We start from the raw sequence: 22,282 nt of genomic DNA, 5'->3' as shown, positions 1-22,282 counted from the left end.
GAGATGACCTAGTTGGAGTCACTGGTGTCCAGACTCCCAGGCCCCTGTACTTTACCTTCTCAGAGAGGTGGCTGGCTTCAGATGCAGATGCCTGATGAGGAGTGGACAAGGTGACTGCCATGTGACATGGTCAGCGGTAAAAATGTGCTTCCTCTATGGGGACCCCAAGAACCAGCCTGTCTGTCCCCAGGTTCCTGACACAGACTTTAACCACAAGTTCTTACCCTCCAACGTGCGGAACGCAACCCTGGCCTTCACGGGGGATCAAGGATTTTTCTTCACTTCTTTTGGTATTCTCATAGGAAGGGTAGCAGTGTACCCACAACAGCTAGGGAGGTGGTGTTGATGTGGTTGGTAGTTGGTGGGTCCTTTTTGCTTGGTTCTGGCATGGTGCTCATTTACCTCAGGCTGGGGGGTCCAGTTGGTTGTGTGTGATAATGGTGACCCACCATTCAAGGGACCTGGGAGCAAGCTCTGTCGTGAGATGGAAAGAGCTCTAGCAGCGGAGGCTGGAAGCAGGGGTTTGTCACTTACGAGTTGGGTCACCCTGGTCACAGAAGCCTTTGAAGTGAAGATAGGGTCAACGGACGGTCTGGAAGGAAGAGAGGCTGCGCTTCAAAGGTGGGAAGAGAGAGAGGGAAGCAAAAAAAGAAAACAAAAACAGACAGACAAACAGCCACAGGATGTGGTCATGGTATCAAGAGGGAAAAGCTTCAGAGTGTTATTCATTTAGGTCTCTGTTTGGGGCCCCTTGAGGGAAGGAAAGCCTCAGCAGAAACCATGCAATAGAAAGGGTGGGGAAAACAGAACGCTCAGGGCTGTGAACTAGCAAAAATGTCTCTGTTGTCAAGTGTGAGAAAAAAGAAAAAAAAAGCATGTTATTGCACAATGGTACATCCTTTTTCCGGGAAGCTTCCCAGGGCCTTATGATGAACACCTGCCAGAGGCCCACCCCATGCCTCCTCTTTTGCCCTCCAAGTGAGGTGAATGTGTCAGGTTTTGAGCCCTGTGGGAAGGGAACTGAGGCCCTGAGAGTGGCGGGGTGGCGTGGCCTTGTGTGCCCATGTGTGTCCGTGCTCCGGGGCCAGCTGGGAGGCCCAGAATCCCCACACCTGCCCGCACAGTCTCCTGTGTCCATCCTGTGATGGAGGGCCCACAGCGCCCTTGTGCAGCGTATAATCCCAAACCGGTCTTGTGAATGCAGGTTGACGGGAAGGGATAGATCATAGAAACCCAGTTCTTGATTTCTGCTCAAGAAACTCCTTGAGTTTCTCTGTGGGAATAAATTCCACTTTGCTTATCTAGAAGGGAGATTTGGGGCATCGGATACTTGACTGGCCAGTGTCTGGCGAGTCCCGTGGTCTTTAGAGAACAGACTGGAGACTTTTGAAGTCACCTGTGGAAGGGCTATCATGTGGCAGAAATGGTGGCATGTGTACCTTACAACAGAGCCTCTCTCATTGTTGGTGTGGCTTCTCAAGAGTCAGAGAAGCAAGATCTAGTATCGAATGCCCACAGAATTCTTCCATTCAACTCCTCCTTGGTTCCTGGGTCACCATTGTTCCAACACAACTGAGCTGGGGCTTGGGCATCATCTTTACAGAAATGAGGCACTCCTTTTAGTGAATAGGAAGCCATAAAGACTAGATTTCCTTCAAAGGGACACAAACGGGCGAACATTGTCACTGCTGTCCCATTCTGTAGTTTCGTAATATAATGATTTTTGCAAACGGACGAACATTGTCACCACTGTCCCGTTCCGTAGTTTCGTAATATAATGATTTTTACAGTTGGCCCTGAAATGCATTACACGCTGAAGAAACTTTCTCTGAAATGGAAAAGAGAGATTTGCCATTCAAAAGAACAAAATGCTATGCTGTTCAAACCTTCAAATACTGTAAACAGGGGCTGAAGTTTCAGGATTTAAAATGCCCAGATGAATTCAATTAAAAATAATCACCGTGCACTCCATATTTTCCTTTCTTCAAATGCTGCAATGTGTATTAATATGTATGGTAACCCAAGGAGGCCCATGGAAAGTTACAGACAGTAATACTATATGGCTGTCTAGAAAATTTAGCCCAGTATGTGCAAGGTCTTGGTCTGTTTTTACATTCAGATGTGAAAGCGTTTTGTTATTTCACCTGAGCGCCCCTGCGATGGTGATGGGGTCTGACGTCTTTCTGTGAGGCTTTTGTTCTAAGCCCTCAGCCCGGCTCCCTTCACGGGCCAGTGGGTGGGCTGATTGATGTCGGGCTACTTTTGAGCGGAGGGGTTAGGAAGAAAGTGGCGTGCCGGAAGCCAGAGAGTGGACAAGCCATTATGCATAAACGAGAAGCTTTTATTTATAGAACAGTGTCCCCAAACATGAAGCATCTCGCCCAATTAGCCAAGGCACCATTTTGAAGGGACATGTCCTCTCATTAAAATACGGCTCACAACTACAAAGCTTAGCACATCATGCATTTGCTGTCTTTTCTGTTTTCACATTCGAATATGATCTAGAAGAGTGAGTTTGTTTTTCCAGCTGACTATACCTAGTTTGAACCTACACATCCAATCATGTACAACCAACTCCAAGATACCACTCAAGACTTAGGAGACCACAGGTACATTTCACTACCCAAAACATCCAGATGGTAGCAGTTTGAGTGACCAAGACTCCCTTGTCCCAGAGAATGATCAATGCAGACAGTGCCTTTTTTTACTAGAGATGGTGGTCTATGGACAGTGACAATGGAATTCTCCACAAGTGTGAAACCAAATGTCTTCTCTTTTGTGAGGGTACTTTGTTTTTTGTGTCGAAGACTGGGGAAGTAGAATGGTAAACCATGGCTGGACTTTTTGAAGACTTATGTTGGTTTGTTTCCCCTTGAATGGTAAACATCTGGTCACCTCAAAGCCCTGAGAGACAGACCCACCAAGCATGTGAGAGAAGAAAGGAGGTTAGTTGACCCCCTTCTCCATTAGGCCTCAGGTTCTCCTTTGCTTCCAACCGTTCATTCATCACAGAGTCAACACAGGTGGGGTACCAGCTTCATTTGCTCCCCATCCCCTGATATTTGATCTGGAGTCGCCCTTATCAATTTAGTGGAATTGCTGAGGGCACCATGATAACAAGTCACTGGAGGTGTATTTTAACAGAAATGCATTGGGCAGGGCATGAGTCTGTTAGAGAAACTCAGTCAGCTCCCAAAGTCCTTGCCTCCTGTTGGGAGTCCTGTTGGACAGGGAGGCAGGGGTGGCCAAGTCCTGGGAAATACAGCCCTTCCCTGTCTGTGTCCAGGCTGATTGAAGTCTGAACAAGGTAGTCTGAACCTGGGTTCAAACCCTGCCCTGACCCTTACAAATTCTGACCTCTGTGATTCGGTTTCTTCATTTATCAAATGGGGCTAATAATCTCTGGTTGACAAAATTGGGCGAGAATCTAGGAAGGCAGGGTTTATAAAAGCTCTTTGTAAGGCTTATTATTGAAAAGTAATTAAAACTGGGTTCTAATTGGCTTCTCCCCTGGTTCCCAGCAACCTATTGCAAAAAGAATGGAATTTGCTTGGCAGCTGAGGGTATGTGTAAAAGGCCTCCACTGGCTTCTTTGCTTTGATGTTTAAAGCCTGGGGCTAAGTTCTTCTGAGGCCTGCCTCACCCTCTGAGTCATGGGCTTTGCCAGAAGCTCTGTGCTCAGGTTGACTCACCCTGCCCCCATCTTGTCCTTGCCAGTCATTTGTGTCTGGTTTGGGCATTGGGGATACACACTGAAGGAAGGATGGGACACAGTGAATGACAAGAATAGGTGACAGGCACTGACAAGTTCCGGGAAGCTGGCAGGATGTATATACTGGTTTCTGTAGAAAACAGCCGACTTTGGGTTGTAAGGGTGATAGCATAGTCTTGTGTGAATGTGCAGGTCTCCAGTCCTGTAACCAAACATCTGGGTATGTTTGCATTTCTAGATTTATAGTTTGAGTTGACTTTGTGATTTCTGGCCAAATTTAGGGCCCTCATGCCTTAATACAGCAGGAAAAAAATTTAGGAAAAATCGAAGAGTTCTGGATCATTCTGAGAAATGGATAAACAGTCCCAAATAAAGTTGATGTGGGTGAGTGGATTTGAAGGAGAAGTAAGCATTTCTCTTTGAGCTATAACCTGGCCGTATTAAATTGTACTGTCCTCGACCTAAGTATCCTTCAAGAAGGAATTCATGAAATATACATGATGCCACATGCAACATGAAAATACTATGAAGTTAACACAAATGAGTTTCATTTAGGTTTCATATAAGTTAATATGAAAGGATGTCTTCAATTCAATGTTAAGTGAAAAAAGCAATCACAGAACAGTGCGTATACTATATAAAGTATATAAAATACACTTTACACATACAGCATATAAAAATACCTTATTTTTAGAAAGAAAAGTATGCCTAAAAAGCTGAGCAAAATATATGCTAAATCATTAATAGTAGATATCTCTGGAGGAATTGAAATTTGCAGAGACTTTTCCTTTATCGCTATATTTTAAAAATGTTTTTAAGAGGAGCATATGAATTATTTATAATTTTGCCATAATCATCTGTCTACATATTTTAAAAAAATTTTTTAACATTTTTTTTTATTTTTGAGAGAGAGAGAGCATGAGCAGGGGAGGGGCAGACAGAGAGGGAGACACAGAATCCAAAGCTGGCTCCAGGCTCTGAGCTGTCAGCACAGAGCCCGACTTGGGGCTCGAACTCATGACCCGTGAGATCATGACCTGAGCCGAAGTCTGACGCTTAGCCAACTGAGCCACCCAGGCACCCCACATCTGTCTATATTTTTTTTTTAATTTTTTTTTTCAATGTTTATTTATTTTTGGGACAGAGAGAGACAGAGCATGAACGGGGGAGGGGCAGAGAGAGAGGGAGACACAGAATCGGAAACAGGCTCCAGGCTCTGAGCCATCAGCCCAGAGCCTGACGCGGGGCTCGAACTCCCGGACCGCGAGATCGTGACCTGGCTGAAGTCGGACGCTTAACCGACTGCGCCACCCAGGCGCCCCTGTCTATATTTTTAAATGATTTTGCAAGTATTTTCATTGTGTAACTTTTAAAAATTAAATTGCTAAATAAGCCAAAGGGTGTGCATATATAACATTTTGAGAGATAGTGCCATATTTTCCTCCAGAAAGATTGTACTACTTTTATTCTTAGCAATTTCTGAGACTGTATTCCACCAACCCTCATCTATAGTGGGTGTTACAACGGGTGATCATCTAGAGCCTTTTTTTTATTTCTATTTCTTTGGATACCAGTAGGTTCAGAGCAATGGCTGTCTGAGTGTTAGAAGTTGTAGCAAATAGAGGCTCCACAGGAGCAAGGTCAGTTTTGCATTCCAGACTGTTCCCGAGACCAAAAAGCATCTGCCCCACTGTGGGGCAGATTAGGAAGGTGTGAAGTTCTGGTGGAAACTATCCCAGCGTTCAGTGTACAAGTCACCCTGGGGAGGGGGTGACAGTGACGTGCAGGCGACTGCCTCCACCCCTGTAAACACGAAAAGACAAGCATTGCCTCCTTCCTCCTCCCCCCACCTCCACAAACACTCCAGACAAATGCTTGGTTGCCTCCTGTAGGAGAAGCATTTCAGTGGGGTGGCTAAGGGCTTGGGTCCAGGCAGATCCAGTTCAAAGTGTGGGCGTTATGGCTTATGAGCTGTGTGATTTTGATTAAATGCCTTAACTGCTCTAAGCCTTAGTTTCTCCATAGGTACAGCGGTATTAATGAAAGTACCTTCCATGTAGTGTTGCCCTGCAGATAAGATAAAAATAATCCAGGTTAAAAAAAAAAAAGCCACACATTGTGTAGAACGTAAGAGTAAGCAGTCAGTAAATGCCAGACATTTGTTGTCCTTATCTGATTACCCCAAAACCACAGCTGTCAAAATTCCCAATATTAATTATTCAACTTACTCATTTATTTGCACATTTATTGAGCACTTCTTTGTGTCTGACAGATAAACAGAAAAGACAGTCCCTGACTTCAGAGAGCACCCAGGCTGGTAGTAGACCAAAAAAAAATACACAGGTCATAACGTGAATTCATATTTCTTCCTAAGGCAGAGGTCATACAGGGCATGGTGGGAGGGAGCACCGTGCAGCTGCCATATCAGGTAGCCAGGGAGGACTTTTTTTGGGAGACAGTCCTTCATAGTCTGTGGCATTTGTGCTCATTTTATAAACAGAGACACTAATTGCCCTTTTGCTCCAGACTGTCTTTTCAAGGATGTTTGTACAGCAAGCAGCCTTGGAAGATAGAGATGGCTCTTCCTCCTGGGCAGAGGGCCGGTTTGACTGCAGTCTTATGAAAGATTTGGGTTTTCTAAGCCGGACATTCCTCAGCTCTGATGCACACCCACTGAATGCACAGCACCCACCTGGGCCCCCCCCTTGGTTGCCCCATGGGACTTGAAGCCAAGGGGACCCGTCACAGACATGAAGCTCATACTACTTCTGTGTTGTCAGCAGTAAGGTCCTTTGTCTCTGACCCAGGGGTCTCCTGTCTTCTGCTGCCATCCATGAAGCCGTGGAAGGTTCACTTGTCACTTTGCAAGCAGGGTAAAGTCTTAGACCCTTCACATTTCTCAGCCGGCTTCCTGGAAGAGGTGACAGTTGAGCTGTATTTTGGATGATATCTAGGAATTCTCAGTTGTGGGGAGGAAGGGCATTCCTTGCAGAAACATTCATGGTTCAAAGCCAGGGAGGCTTACGGAAATAAGACCACATGTGAGGAACACTGCATAGTTTAGAAAGCCAGAGCGGATGCATGCTTGGGGGGAGCAGCAGATGAGGCTGGGGAGAGGCAGAAATTAGATCAGGAAAGGCTTCAAGAGCCCAGCCAAGGAGTTAGACATACATGCTGAGTTAGTAACATCCTGCATCTGAAACAGTTTGACATGCCCTGTACTGTGTATACAGTGTATTGAGGCTCCACACAATCCCCAGAGGAAAGAACCAGGAAGACATGGTGTGGTCAGTGGAAACGTTCATTGGTGGGGACAAAGTTTTGCTTAATCCTGGTGAAGTTCAAGGTCCGAGTCCCTTGTGCCCTACAAAATGCCCGGCCTCAGAGATTGGAATCTGGAAACGTTTACTTAGAAATGGAATGGTCTGCTTTTGCTTGGTGCCACCAGGCAGGCCAGCTAAATGACAGTGATCGAACTTGAAATCTCATCAGGCTGACGGCATCTGCTGCAGAACAAGCCGACTTCTGTGGTTTCTGAGCAGCCCGAGCATGTCTGGGGCTGGAGAGGTCTCCATGTAGGTGTGTGGCTGTCTGCTGCTACTGGGACCTAAGGACCCTCCCCCAGAGCAGCCTGAGCGACATTCACCATAGGACCTTTGCATCCTGGCTGTAAGATATGTGGCTCTGCCCTTCCTTGCCCCTTGGCATTGTTCTGAATAACTCCCAAAGCTCATGAACCCATCTATTACTATAGTAATAGATGATGATGAAGGGAAGAGCTGCCATTTGTGGAGTCCTGGCTGTGTGCCAGGCACTGTGCTTAGGATCTGACCAACTTCCCCTTACATAATCTGCGTGGGAACCACACAAGGCAGATACCTACTGACCGCATTTTGCAGATGAAGTAACTGAGGCTCAGAGAAGTTGTACAAGCAGAGCCTGTACTAAAAGAAAAAAAACACAAAACACATCCCTCACGTCTTCTTGATTCCCAAACTCCCAAAACCCGTACACTTAATGGACCATTTTTTTGAATTGTGGTAAAATACATACAACATCAAATTTATTGTGCCCAATGATTTTTATGTACATAGCTCAGTAGTAGGTACATTCACACCATTGTGCAGCCAATCTCCAGACATCCTTTCATCTTGCAGAACTGAAACGCTGTACCCATTAAATAGTAACTCCCTACGGCATCCTTTCTTCCGACCCCAACCCCCAATCTTCTGCTTTCTGTCTCTTAGGAATTTGACTTCTCCAGGTAGCTCCTATGAGTGGTATCATACAGCATTTGTATTTGTGTTTTGTTTTGTTTAAGTTTGGTTTTTTTGGTGACTGGCTCATTTCACTTAGCATGTTGCAGCATGTATCAAAATTTCCTTCCTTTGTAATGTTGAGTAATATTCCTTTGTATGCCTATGCCATTTTGTTTCCATTCACTCATCAGTGGACACTTGGGTTGTTTCCACCTCTGGGCTATTGCCGATATGCTGCTGTGAACAGGGGTCGTGCAAATACTATCTTCGAGTCCCTGATTTCAGTTCTTTTGGGTATCAACCCAGAACTGGAATTGCTGGGTCATATTGTAATTCTGTTTTTAATGTTTTGAGGAACCTTCATACTGTTTCCCACAGCAGCCGACCTATTGTCCATTCCCACCAGGGGGGCATGAGGTGGGACATTTTTTTAACTCTTGGTTTCCATGACTGCAGGCGCTGGGGGACTCAAGGGCCCAATCTGAGCAGAAGGGCTGGATAAAACTTCCTGGGCCCTGCTGCCCTTGGTCAAGGCAGTGTGGCCTCTGCAGTGTGACAGCCACAGCCTCAGGGGATGTCTTTGAGGTGTAGCTGCCGCCATTGCCCAGAGATTCCCACCCTGGCCCCAGCCTCTAGCCCCAGGTTGGCTGCATGCAGGGCCAGCCTCCATCTTGGAGATTCATCTCTGGGATCCAAAGATGTGATTTTCTTGACCATTTTTAATCTATGCCCTGTCCCCTCTCTCCTTTACAAGACCCCCCAACAGAGTCTCCTAGAAGAATCATGGAGGCTCCACAGGCCTCCCACTTTCCTGCCGGGGGAACCACAGACTCCCGGGGGCTCAGGTGGGGTCTCTGACTTCCGGGGAGAGCGTGTGGTGGTGGCAGCAGTGTTTGAATTCCCACTGGTGGTAGGGAGGGCTTTCCTGGGAGGAAGGACAGAGGACAGTGCCAGTGGAGGCCCTGGCCATGCCCTGTCGTCCTCTGGATCAGAGGTAGGGCCAGTGGAGGGGACCTGGGTAAGGAAGGGGACTCACCGTCAGGCCCCCAAATCTGATGAGCTTAGCTGGCCTCCCAGTCAGGCAGGAACGTCTGCTCTTGGTGACAGCTCCAGCAGACTGGAGAGAAAACCATGGGAATGATGGCTGCGGATGGGGCCATCTAAATGTTTGCACACATCTCATGGCTCAGTCTAGAACTGCTGTTAGCTTCATTTTTCACCTCCACCTCCTGGAAGAATAAGAAGAAACAAGACATTGGGCACATTTAAGGGAGCACAGTGCAGTGGAATTTGGAGTCGCGAAGTGCCATGGGTTGGAATCCCGTGGCGGGAGGGGAAGGGCTTCCCTCACTGCTCTGAGTGCTGGTCCCTGCTCTGTGAAAGGAGGATTCAGTGACTGCCCCAAGGGTGTTTTAGAAGAGACAATGTGTAGAAAGCATCTGGCACTTAATAGATACCCAGTAAATGTAAATTCTCCTTCTGACCTGCTTTGCCGGACCCCTGGGGACAGGAAGCAGCTTTCTGGACTGTGACAAATCAATAAATATGTTTGTTTTGTTGTAAAGTTGCTCCACTTGAAACACAGTAATTCAGAAAGTTTCTCAGGTGATGGCTGCTGAGGTGCTAAATAAAGCAGATGAGAAAGTTGTTGTGTATGAAGACAGTCGTCATGCCAAAGATAAAGTAAAACGATATTGCACTGAGTCACAGAGTTATAAATGGAAAATTTTATCAGGGAGCTCCTGTAGACTAGGGATGAAAGCAGGTGGCACAACACTGCCCTTCCCCCCTCCCCCACCACCGTGACTATGGCAGCCATTGCAGTTACTTCCTAATGAGCCCAGATAGGGCCTTGGAACTTGAGACAACCCAGCACTTCAAGCAGCCACTGGAAATCAGTTGGAAAAGCACTATACTTGACATCCATTTCTTATTCCTGCTCTAGACCAAACCTCTCATTTTACAAATGAGAAAACAGTTGGGCCCCCTGGGTAGCTCAGTCGGTTAAGCTTCAAGCTTTGGCTCAGGTCATGATATCACAGTCTGTGGGTTCGAGCCCCGCGTCGGGCTCTGTGCTGACAGCTCAGAGTCTGGAGCCTGTTTCAGATTCTGTCTCCCTCTCTCTCTGTCCCTCCCCCGCTTGCACTCTGTCTCTCTCTCAAACATAAAAAAAAAAAACAACATTAAAATAAGATGAGAAAACAGAAATGAATTTTCTCCAAATCATGGAGTTGGGACTTTATTGTCCAGTTAGGTTTTTAATACATTGTGGACCTGGAGTTTCCTGTTGAGGAAGCAGGTTTCTGGGTGCCACATCTCCAAAGATTAGTAACAGAGAAGACGGTCTGCCTAATGCTGAGAAAGATGATGAAGACCGATGGGGAAGGGTCTTCTCAGGCTCAGGGAGAAAATCAGAAGTTCATAAAGTGGCAGCAGGGAGAAGGGTCTAGAAGACCATGAGCCCTGGTGATGGGGTTTTGGAGTGGTGCTGGGGGGCCAGAGCCAACAGCCAAGAAAGAATTCTTGAGATGTCTTTGGTGCAAAAAGGTGATTTTATTAAAGCACGGGACAGGACCCGTGGGCAGAAAGAGCTGCACTGGGGTTGTGAAGAGTGAGAGGTTATATCCGTGGAGTTGGGGGAGGTAAAGGCCAAGGGGAGGCATCTAGAAGGACTTGCATATGCTAAAGAAGACTCATAAGATACGAGAGGCCTTGCTCTTGTCAAGATAAGGCTGTTTCTCTGTAGCAAGGCATTAACATTAAGACGGTAGGGAGTTCCTGGAGAAATGTTATACTCTGTATTTGCCTCAAGTATTTATCAAAGGGCTGCAGGTCAGAAAGAAATTTAATTTTACCTACCATTTCCTTCTTTGTTCCCCACATCACTATGGAGGGGAAGGTGAGGTGGGGGCGCCAGGAAACTGAGCCTAGAGGTGTCTGGAGATTAGGCTGTTGATAAGAGTGCCTTTTTCTGGTAATTTACTAAGACATATGTAAACTGATGGAGACCGCTGTCCTGCATGACTGTGATCTCGATCAGTGAACTGTTCCCTGGGTACTCCTTTCCTTTGGAGTGCCCGAGGGATGTCACACATGTGGGGGTGTTTGCCAGCACGTGCTTTGCCTTCAGCTGGCCTTAGGCTCCCTTCATCACTGGGAAGGGAGGGACTTTGTCACATTCACCTCTGTGTTGACCAGAGGTAGGCACTTAGTAGTTGAGTGCACAGATTTAATGAGGACTGTATGACCAAGGAATAACTTGGGGAATATAAGCAGGAGCAGAAATCCTTGAAGATAAAGTTCAGCGAAGAGCTACAAACAGGCAGATGACAAGAAAGATGACCCCCTCTGTGTTTGTTAGCTTTCGTTCATTTGTCTACATTACTGAATGCCTCGTGTTGGTCGGGCCGTGCACCAGGGGTTTTTACAGGTTTTATTTTCTTCTAATCCTTCACCATCCTGAGAAGTCAGTATTCTTTCACAGCAGAGGACACCAGAGTGTAGAGAAGTTAAGTTCTTGAAGTGGTAGACGGTTGACTGAGTGGTAGAATCAGGCTGTGAACCTGGGCATAAATTGTGGGCTTTTCGATAAATAGATCTATTTCTGATAGAGAAAGTTGTGCAAGTTTGCAGCCGTGATTTCAGGTGCTTGAAGAGGTTCTCATGATCTCTCCACCTCTCATTACATTCCTATCATTTATCTGATTTTATTTTGTTTTGTTTTGTTTTAATGTTTATTTTCGAGAGAGAGAAAGAGAGACAGAATGTGAGCAGGGGAGGGGCAGAGAGAGGGAGACACAGGATCTGAAGCAGTCTCCAGGCTTTGAGCTGTCAGCACACAGCCCGACGCGGGGCTCAAACCCACGAACCGTGAGATCATGACCTGAGTCGAAGTCGGAAGCTTAGCTGACTGAGCCACCCAGGCGCCCCACATTCCTGTCATTTACATTGAGTCATTAAACACTTCCTGCCTCCCTAAACACCCAGAATGAAAAACCAAACTCCCCAAAGGGCAACTCCGTAGCAGTGAATGCTGGAATCTTTCCCTCCTGAGGATGGCGGAACCCCTTGGGGTCACCCAGAGAGGAGAGCAGAGGAGAGTTGTTCAGGAAACCATGGAATCTCTCACCCACTTTCTTCTGTTCTCACCACTGGTCGGTGAGAGACCAGCTGCCACCAAAGAGGAACATGCTAAACCACTGGAGAAAAGCATTTTAAGTGGGTGGCATGCCCACGTATCTGAAGAAGTTGGCCAGTGACAAATCGCAATGATGTGATGTGGAAAGTCCAGCCACAGGGAAACAGCCCGAATTTTCCATAGTCTCATGATTCAAGGCCTCCCTGAAGAGGGAGCAGGCACAAAGGGCAGTAAGAGCCCACTGCCTCGCGAGTATGGTCAGGACGGAAAATGTCCTGGCTGGAAGACAGAGGAAGGCCTGAGCCCCAGGCCCTTGGGTGCCTGGGAGGCTAGAGGTGCGTGGAGGCCAGCAGACTCCATCCTTTTCAAGTCCTGGAAGCCGCGGGACGTAGGCTTATTCCCACATGCACAAGTTTCCCCACCCGGCACCCTTTTGTTTTTCCCATTGCTTACAGGCCCTGTGTTTCTCCCGACAATGTGTATAGGGACCTCCTTCCCCGGAGAGAACACACACCCGGCAGCAGAGAGGCCAGTGGTCCCACTCAGTGCCTGCCTGGCAGAGCTGCTCCCCTCCCCGCGAGCGCTTTGCTAAGATTGGGAGGATGAAAGGAAAAAGAATATTCACTGAGCACCTACTATGTGCCAGGCGCTGTGTGACCATTTCATAGACGCTCTTTTCCTTAACTCTTACCAAACCCGCCTTAAACGGGGTGCTGGCTCCCTGTTAAAGACCAGGAAGCACAGGGTGACCAGCCAAGGCCACCCAGCATGGAGGTGGCAGAGCTGGGATTTGGAAATAAGTGTTTTACTTCAAAGCCAAGGCTCCTTCTGGATGACACCACCTTCCAGAAGGGCCGGATGGGAGGCCTCTGACAGCAACGGAATGTGGGGCGCATGCCGTGATAGGTGGCCACGCTCACCACCTTTCGTCTTCCTGGCGACGTAGTCCGTTAGGTTTCCCCATTCTCATTTTGCAGGTGAGGAAGCTGTGGCCCAGTGATGTTAGGTGACTTACCCAGGCTCGCCCAGCAAGGAGGACTGAGGAAGGAAGCAGACCTGGGGAGCTTACCCTGGGGGGAGCGGATCCTTCCAGAGCACGGGGCCTGGGTCTCAGCTCCGTGTGGCTGGACTTCTCGGCGCCGGCGCCTCAGGGTGTCGGGCGCAGGAAAGCTGGGTGTGCCCACACCACCTTGCATAGACCACTGCATGCAGCCACAGCTTTCCCCCGACCCCGCCATCCCACCACGGGGAAGCACAAGAAGACGTGGCCCCTCGTGAGCAGAAGGAGGCTAGAGAATGTGTTTTCCACACCTGAAACATATTAAGGCCTTTTCCAGGCTCATTAACATAAGCGGTTCAACTTGGAAGGCTTAACAATTCCACAAGCCCCTTTTTAGCCCTCACTGTGGTAGAACTTTGTGGGTAGTGTCGGGAGAAGAGAGGATAATTGCTAAGGGTAGGAAAGGGGCCAGGACTTGGGGTTTGGAAGCTCATTCAAGGCCCAGGATAAATGCCAGGCTGGTTCCCCCACCCAGCGGCCTGGCAGAGGGCGGGGGAAATGACTTTTTCTGCACGGGGGAAACAACTTTGTGTTTGTTTCATGCTGCTTTCAATTTTCTTTTTTTTTTTTTTTCTATTAAAAAAAAAAAACAACTTGAAGGGATTCTTTGAGATGTGTTTTTAAAAGAGGGCCTGAAATTTGAGGCACTAAAAGCCGTGCTTTTTATTTTTAACCTTGGATATGCATGAGGATCACCTTCTTAACCTGGATAGAACTCTTGGGGAAAAAAAATACACACTTGTCTTCACGGACTTTGAAATCAGAGTGGTGCTTCCCTCAATCTTGAGTGTAGGCAACAAAGCACAGTGTCATTAGCAGTGCCTTTGTGACCAATACCAATTTTAAATTCTCTTCCTGTTGCTGCGGATGCTTTGAAACAGCATCTACAGTCACCACTATTTAGAAATTAAGGTCATCATCAGGCCTGCCAGTAGCTCTCACTTACTGAGTGTGTTAGTAAAGAAACTCGTGACACACTGTATCTCAAAATACTTTGCTAATTGTATTTCAGTGCAATCACTTTCCTTTGTAGTCTTGTGTGTGTTTCCTTTATTCACCATGCCTTATTCTGAGCGGGGGTCCATGGGCTTCATTTAGCTGCCATAGGAGTCCATGGCACAAAAAAGCTTAAGACCCCCTATTTTGAAAAAGGCCAGTGGCCAGTCACACTGGGGCCTCTGAGTCATTCGGATTTAGACACAGCCTGTTAGGTGGAGAGGTTACTGAAAGGGATCCATCTGTTGCATTTTCTGGAGTGGAATCCCCACCATCGTAGACGGGACTAAGCCCTGAGGCCCAGAGTAGTGCTGGCCTCCATCCAGGTGGTCTGAATCCTAAGGACTATGAAGATCCATCTGCAGGAAACTGAAGTTTGAACAAATGCGGGTCATCAACATTGCGGGGCTCTTAAAAATGCTGGGATCGGGGTCCATCTCGGATGTAGGTGTGCCCAGGTGCTCCCCAGATCTGCTGTTTGACGCCTGTGTGGCCCAGATGGGGAGCCGCTCGGGACTCCAGCAGAGGTCAGCCTCAGTCTGGGGAGGTCAGAGACCTTTGTCGTGGCTCGGCAGGGTCAACTGCCTCCTGAAGTATCTCCTGACCTCTGGCTCCCTTGGGGGCCTGCTCATTGATGGCTCAGCCCGAGGATACTGAAAAGACAGCCTGCTGGAGACGTTCAGTGTGTCAGGGGGATCACTGCACAGCCCCAGAGCCTTTTGTCCCTCAGAGAAGACCCCACTCGCTCCACTGACGACTCCAGCCCCATGCCTTTGGGATGGATGAGAAGAGAAGGTGCTCTGGTCTCCACCACCCGCGGTTCTCTCCAGTGTATGTGCTTAGGGACTGAGTCTGAGAACACCAGCCTCTGAGAAACCGGATCTCGTATAGGCACCATTTCCCACGGCTAAGAGTAAGAAGGAATGGGACACATCTATTCCTTCCCAAGGCAAAGGAAAATCATTACGAAGGGATTGGGTTAGGCTGAGTCAGCTCACTGACTCATCAAAAGAGTAAACAAGATACCAACCGAGTAAATACTGTGAGACTCTATCCATCCCCAACGATGGAGGCAGGGTGGTGAGCGTAACCAAGATATGACTAAGCAGAAAGAACACTCTCAGAACCCAGCTAGCTTTTGGTAATTACTGAAAAACCTAGCAGATATTTGCCCCCTACCCCTGAAACCTGCCCTATTCCTACTCTTCATTTCCTGCATTATTATCCTTCCCCCCATTGTGTGAATGAATGATCACACACCCAGTCACATGGACAATACCCGGGTTAGTGAGCGCCAGTAGACGACCTGGATGTGACTGAGCGTTAGCCTATTAATTGCTTTGTTTGAAGCAAGGTGATTTCATCAGAAGCTGTATAAGATGTCTGAGGGTGAGGACACAAAATCCCGGCTACCCCACAAGGCCCTGACTGGCTCCCGCCCGCCACGGTCACATGGAAGCATCATCCTGATCTGCTCCTGAGGCACTGCTGTGGCCTCTGGTCACAGCAGTGTGAAGGCCCAGGACACCACTGCCAAGGGAACGGCACTGCCGTCCTCCAAGGCTGAGTGCTGTTTGTCTGGGGCAGATGCCAGCACCAAGGGGAGCTCTGGTTCTGGCTGCATGTGTCACAACGAGTGGCCGAGGCCCGGCAGGACTAGAGGCGAAGGGATGCGGGATGTGGATGAAGATGTGAGCCAGACAGCTACGTCTGTTCGCAACTGGAAAAGGAGGAAGAGGAGGGCGGTAGAGATTTGCCTGAAGCAGCGGAATTTGAAGATGAGAGGCCCGGGAGGGGTCAGGCAGCATCGACCCTTCAGACTGATGCCAAAAACCTGCCTTCCCGTAGACATTCCTGTCACGGCTTCCTGGAGCCGTCTCCTAGGAAACCTGCCTGCAGCAACCCCCATCCCTCTCCCCCCAAGGAGGACTGCTCACAATGCCGCTTCTCCTTCCAGACCCCTGACCCGTAGCCAAGGAGCCTGGAGGGCCTGCCGTCGCTCCCCAGACGTTGCTTGTGACACCTGCCGTTCATTGCCCAGAACATTTATTTCAAAAGACAGAAAGCACAGGGGCGCCTGGGTGGCTCAGTCAGTTAAGCTTCCAACTCTTGATTTTGGCTCAAATCATGACCTCACAGTTTGTGAGGTTGAGCCCCATGTTGGGCTCTGCACATTGACCGTGTGGAGCCTGCTTGGGATTCTCACTCTCCCTCCCTCTCTGCCCTCCCCTGCCCATGCTCTCTCTTTCAAAATAAATGAGTTAATTAAAAAAAACAAAAAACAAAAAAACAAAAAACAGAAGGCACAAAGATCCTCCATGGATCTCTCTTCCAGCACCGTGGGGCCATGACTAGGATTGAGGGGTGGCCTCTTCCTCAGAGACCAATCAGGACCACAGGAGGCACCCCCAGCCGCCAACCCCAGAGACTCAACATCAACAGGGATTGGTATTTTCTGAAAATCACTTGAATTCATAGAAATGCTAGCTTTGGTGGACTTTGAAACAGTGAGTGGAGCCATCCAGCCAAGGAAAACGGCATCAAACCTGCTTGGCCTGGAGGGAAGCCAAGGGCCACAGAGGCTGTACCGTGGTCACGGCCAGAGAGGGCCAAAGTGGAGATCAAAGATTCCTGACATCAGCCACCAGGCTCTAAGGCGAGTAAGCAGAGGGATGTGGAATTGGCTGCCTCGCTCTAAATGGCTGCCTGAGGTTGCCGCAGGGGAGCGGGCCCAGCATAAGCACCGGCAGCTTTGAGAAGCACTGCTCTAGTTGTCTGCCCCCCCCACCCACCCAGTGCTGTATAACAATATTTGTTATGCTCACAACGAGGGGTCAGGGATTTGGAAAAGGTGCGGCGGGGATGGGTCATCTCTGCTCCACACTCTGGGAGCTCAGATTTGAAGCCAGGGGTGACTCAGTGGCTAAGGCCAGAATCATCTCGGGGCTCTTTGCATTCAGCTGCCAGCTGCCAGCTGGGACCCTAGCTGGTGCTGCCGGCCTCTCCATGAAGCCTGAGCTTCCTCCCTACATGGAGGCTTGGCCCAGAGGCCGTCTGAAGAGGGAGAGAGCTGAGCAGAAGCTGCTTGGCCTCTTAGGACCCATCCTTGAAGCTCACGCAGTGTCACCCCTTCCACCTTCAGTTTAAGTGAATCCCTAGAGCCTCTGTGCTCTCTCGGGGTGAGGATGGGATGATTTGGTAGTGGGTATGCTGCTCTTCCAGTTTCTCCTACTTCTCATTTCTGCAAACAATTGCTTGGCCCAAAGATTCTATAAGTGCTCTGGGTGAGAAGATGCCAGTGACTCAAGTAAAGGTCTCAGGGGGTTTTGGGGACTGAGGCATTTCCCAGCTTGGGTTGCCTAGTGACACCAATGACCAGGCAGCCAGGGGTCATGTTGGCCAACCCAACAGAGAGAAAAGCTCCCCCTACAACCTGAATCCAGGCTTTTGCACTGGGAGTCTGGACAAGTCTTACAAACTTCCGTTGGTTCTTTGAGCCTAAATGCCTTCCTCTCTTCACCCAACTTCTACTGGGGTGGATAGAGGGCTAGGGGGGTACCAAGGAGACAAGTGCTAGCTTCCCGGTGGGGAGAGTCAGGGAGGGCTTCATTGAGGAGGGCACACTTGTGCTGCTTGTTAAAGATGAATCAGTGAGGGCATTCTAGAAGTTGGAACTAAGATTGGATCTTAGGGGGGGTGGTGAGGAAATCCAACAGGAAAGCAGATTGGGAACTGTTACAGGCTCTGTATGCCATGCAGAGTTTAGACTGCAGGTTATGGTTGGCAGGAAGGTAGAAAGACAGTGAGTTGCAAGGTAGAGTGTCCTTAGGGTGAAGGTCTTGTGGGGACTCACAACCTTGGTGAATTTACTAGAATCCAGGACCCTTGAGCCCTGTACATCCAGAGACTGGACATTCTTGGCCCTTTTGCCAACTATGTCTCGACCTCACTGGTGCGTAAACCAAAGAGCAAGGTTGTTAATTTGCGAAAGTGAGGAGTGCCTCTTTGCAGTGGCAGAAACGTTGAGACCCCATCCAGGACACCCCCTATCTGGTGCCGAGGTCCTGGGGAGCCAGGTTGGCTGTCTGAAGGTTGCTGGATAAGAATTCAAGCCATGGGAAGACCGTATTATGGAGGGCAGTTCACAGGTTCCAGGCACTGCCTGCTGCAGCCGGAGTGAGAGACCCCACCGCCTGAACCCCGGGCGCCCCCTCCCAGGTCACTGGGGGACACACCTGTGTTTTTACTCACTGCCCCCTTGTCACATCATTTTATTATGCTAGTGTCACAGATGCAGTCTGGCCGTTCCCAGGCCTGGAGGGCAGCTTGTCTCCTTCTGTTAGGTGTTGATTGAATTAGTCGCTGTCTGCTTTCTCGAGGGCTCTGCTGGGGCTTTCCGAACCTCTGTGATTGGGGATGTACGTAATCAGGTTTGTGTTTTAGGAAGATAATTCGGGCTGCAGCAGGAGCCTGGAGGAGAGGCTGGCAGCCAGCCTCTTCGCTACAAGAATGGTGCCGGGAATGAGGTGTGACCTCAGTAGGTGGGTAGGGCCCTCTGTGAGGGCCATCAAGCCCTCCCTTGTCGGCGAGGCGGCCTCACTTTTGTGTATGAGTCTGAGAGGGAGCCCCTCTCTCCCAATTTCCAGGCCCTAGAAGGAGCGGGGCAGGGATAGAGACCTCTCGGGGCAGGAGCTGGAAGGAATGAAGCCTGCTTTGTCTCTCTCTGGCACTCAGCGTCTCCTCCTGGGATCCAGTCCGGATTCAGTTCCTGGGAACCTGGCAAGAACCTGGCTCTCTGCCTGTTACTGGAAGCATTTCTCCTAGAGTCCCCTGTGGGACTTCAGCCCGAACGGGGCACTGGGGCTGCAGCCACCACAGGCCTGTGGGTCCTCAACAGAAATAGCAGGACAGGGAGGGGCTACTGACGATGGGGCCCAGCCTAGCCCCACCTCTGCTTCCCTGAGAGGAGGGCGCAGTGGCGCCCCCTGTGATTGGAAAGCACAAGGGGGGGGTGGGCTCTATCCCCCAGTGGATGGGAGAGACAGAGCAGCTAGGAAAGTTGGGGTTCACTTGCACGATTTGTGCCTTTCCTGGTACCAGGGATTGTGCCCCCCTCTTCTGTTGGGGATCTTCTTACCCCGGAAGGAAATGCTCACGGGTGGAGGGCAGGGCTGGCTGGGAAGGGCAAGGCCCCACAGGCTTCTGGATCCTGGCTCCCATTCCTTGTCTGACCTAGCTAGGAGCCAGCAGGTCTAGGTTCACATTCCAACCTTGCTGCTCACAAGCTGTGCGGCTTTGGGCAAGTGTCTTGAGCTTTCTGTGCCTTTGTTTCCTTATCTATAAAACAGAAATAATAAAAGTACCTCTCTCAGCGGATTGTTGTGGAAATTACATGAGTCAGCATCTAGGGTGTAGGACAACTCTGGTGTACAGGAAACATGAGAAGTCCAGAAGCTGTGCCTGCACGCACAGCCCCTGATGGACGGGCCAGACTCCCGGTGGTCCTCTGCTCCCAGCTGACGGCCCAGCGTCAAGAGGGGCTCCCCGATGTCCTTGCTGGCTCATCCTCATGGGTATCTTTGAGGCCACCCTTTTCTGTGGCCACTGGTCCCTCCTTTTCATCCTCCTTCTGCCCAAGCCCAATCTCACTGTCTCTCCTCCAAGAAACACTCCTGCTGAGCTGATAGATTTGGCAGATGAAACACAAGATGTCTAACACGAAAGTAACTTTTAGTCTAAGTCTGTCCCATGCAATATTTGGGGCCTACTGTACGAAACTATTCTCCACGTATCCGAAATACGGATTTCAGATTCATCCTGTATTTTAATTTGCTAAATCTGGCGGTCCTACCACTGCGAGGCCCCAAAACTAAGGGGTCTCATGCGGGTCCAAGCAAGGAGACAGTGGTGGGGGTCGGTGGGACTGAGTCCTTTCCTCACACTGGGGGACCTGGGGGGTGCTGCAGTCCTGGCTGCTGCGACGTTGTTGGTGCTTTGGGATCCGGAGTTCCTGGCAGTCTCCTGATGACTTGAGCAGGAGGCACCTTCTGCGTGTAGAGCGCCGACTGTGTCCTAGATGTGTCTGGCAAAGGTCAGACCCAGGTGAGGCCCAGGGGTCCCACCCCACTGTCTGCGGGGGTGGGGACGGTGCAGACCTCAAGACCCCAGGAATGGTGTGGGGTGTGGAGAGGGCTCCCCGCACGGTTTCTAACGTTGGTGGGGCGACGGTGCTCAGTTGGTTAGGGAGAGCTCGGGCACAGGAAGGAATTTCCTTTGGAATTAAATACGGGCGTGACTTTGACAGGGGAAACCTCACTCAGGCCTAAAGAATGTGCTGGGAAGTTCTGAGTGTGAGGCTGGCCATCTCCCTCGGCTGGCAGCACGACAGGGCCCCGGGTGGAGGAAAGGCTTTTGTCTGGAACACCCCGTCTCCAGCCCTGAAGACCACCGGTGGGTGTGAAGGCTCCCTGGGCAGCTGGAGCAGCGAGGAGGCTGCCGGAGGGCCCAGGGTCAGGGGGCTGCATGTGCTGGGGGCAGGGGCAGGAGGAGAACGAGAACTGCAGGACTGTTTCCGGAACCATCCATGGCACTAAAGGGTCGGGAGCAGGTGTTCTCCACAGGTGGTGTGCCCGCCCAGCTGTGGGGTGCAGGCTCCTGTTTCATGGGCTGTGTGACTTGGGGAAGGAAGAATTGGGGGAATGGCCCCAGGAGACCCACGCTTCTGCACACGTTGGAACTTCAGGAAAAGAATGGCTGGCGTCGGCTCCTGGCTCCTGCCTGGGTTTTTCCACAGGGTGATCTCTGCTTCGTGGGTCAGGCCAGAACTCTTGGTGAGGTTTGGGGCCCCCTACCTGTCCTGAGCTGGCTGACAGTTTCCAGGGCAGGGTCCAGGAGAGGCTGGGGGTGCCCTGCTGTGTTCGAGACCCATGTGTGGTTTACAGGTTCCTGTGACTGGACTGGTTTTAAGGTCAAATAAAGACCCACGGGGCAGGAAAGCCTGATTTGGCAATCTCGTAGAGCTTGAAGGGAAGCTTCTTGCTGATTTCTCACGGCACCTCTCCTGATCTTACACCAGGGCCCAGCCTTGGGGACCCTGCTGTCCTGCAGAGGCAGCGTCAGGGCCCCCTGCCTGCCTGCTCCCAGGGTCTGACCTATCTCCATAGAGCACTGGGTTGGGCTCCAGGGTGAAACAGGAGGTGGTCTTATGGTGATGGATGACGAGCCCTGGCTTGACCTGATATTCTGGGCCTTTGCAGTTAGGAGAGGCATTCCATTAATGGGACAAAATGCACCGGCTCAAACTGAAGCTTAGAAGGTTGTTCAAGCCTTTTTCATGGCCACCTTTAAGCTCCCGCTGTGAGTTAAGCATTGCAGATGGAGGTGCGCCCCGGGGGGTTACGTCCTGGGGCCTGGGCACTGTTCTAAGCAGGTGCACCTGCCATCTCTTAAAAAAAATTTTTTTTAAACACTTACTTATTTTTGAGAGGCAGAGCATGAGTGGGAGAGGGGCAGAGAGAGAGGGAGACACAGAAGCCAAAGCAGACTCCAGGCTCTGAGCTGTCAGCACAGAGCCTGACACAGGGCTCGAACTCATGAACCATGAGATCGTGACCTGAGCCGAAGTCAGACACTCAACCAACTGAGCCACCCAGGCGCCCCACCTGTCATCTCTTTTAATCTGCATGACAACCTCACGAGGTTCACAGTTTACAGATAAGCGAACCAAGGCACAGAGAGGCTCAGTAATTTGCCCAAGATCACCCAGCTTGTAAGTGAACCCATAGTCAAGCCCAGGCATGGGCGCCAAACCTGTCTGCCCCTCATGCCACCCCAGGTACACTTGGCACCGGGTGGCCATGAGGGCGTGGGGAAATGAGTAAGCCAGCAGCGTGGCAAGTGCAGGGATGGGGCTGGAGAGGGGAGTGTGGGAGCGTGCACTCTACACAGGGACGGCTCTCCTGTATGCCCCTGACCTTCTGGTGTTGGCAGCCCCCAGTCCTGGGCAGATCAGGACGACTGTTCCCCATGGTCTGCTCTGCTCCACGGGAGCATCTCTGTTCAGGAGGGCCAGAGCTCAGACGATAGCCCCACATGCAGGTGGGTCATCAGTTTATCGC

General features: G+C 50.1%; 1 protein-coding gene across 1 annotated transcript in view; it reads left to right on the top strand.

Moving 5' to 3' along the window:
• The window catches only part of DKK3 (dickkopf WNT signaling pathway inhibitor 3), a 51,201-nt gene that overhangs the window by 12,057 nt on the left and 16,862 nt on the right, over positions 1 to 22,282 (top strand). The window lies entirely within an intron of this gene.

Source organism: Lynx rufus, unplaced genomic scaffold (genome assembly GCF_022079265.1).
Source record: "Lynx rufus isolate CCGP_SWC_20201006 ecotype Redwood Valley unplaced genomic scaffold, mLynRuf1.p SCAF_9, whole genome shotgun sequence".
Lineage (NCBI taxonomy): Eukaryota > Metazoa > Chordata > Mammalia > Carnivora > Felidae > Lynx > Lynx rufus.
The sequence above is the reverse complement of the archived record's forward strand: the minus strand, read 5'-3'. Positions and strand labels throughout refer to the sequence as shown.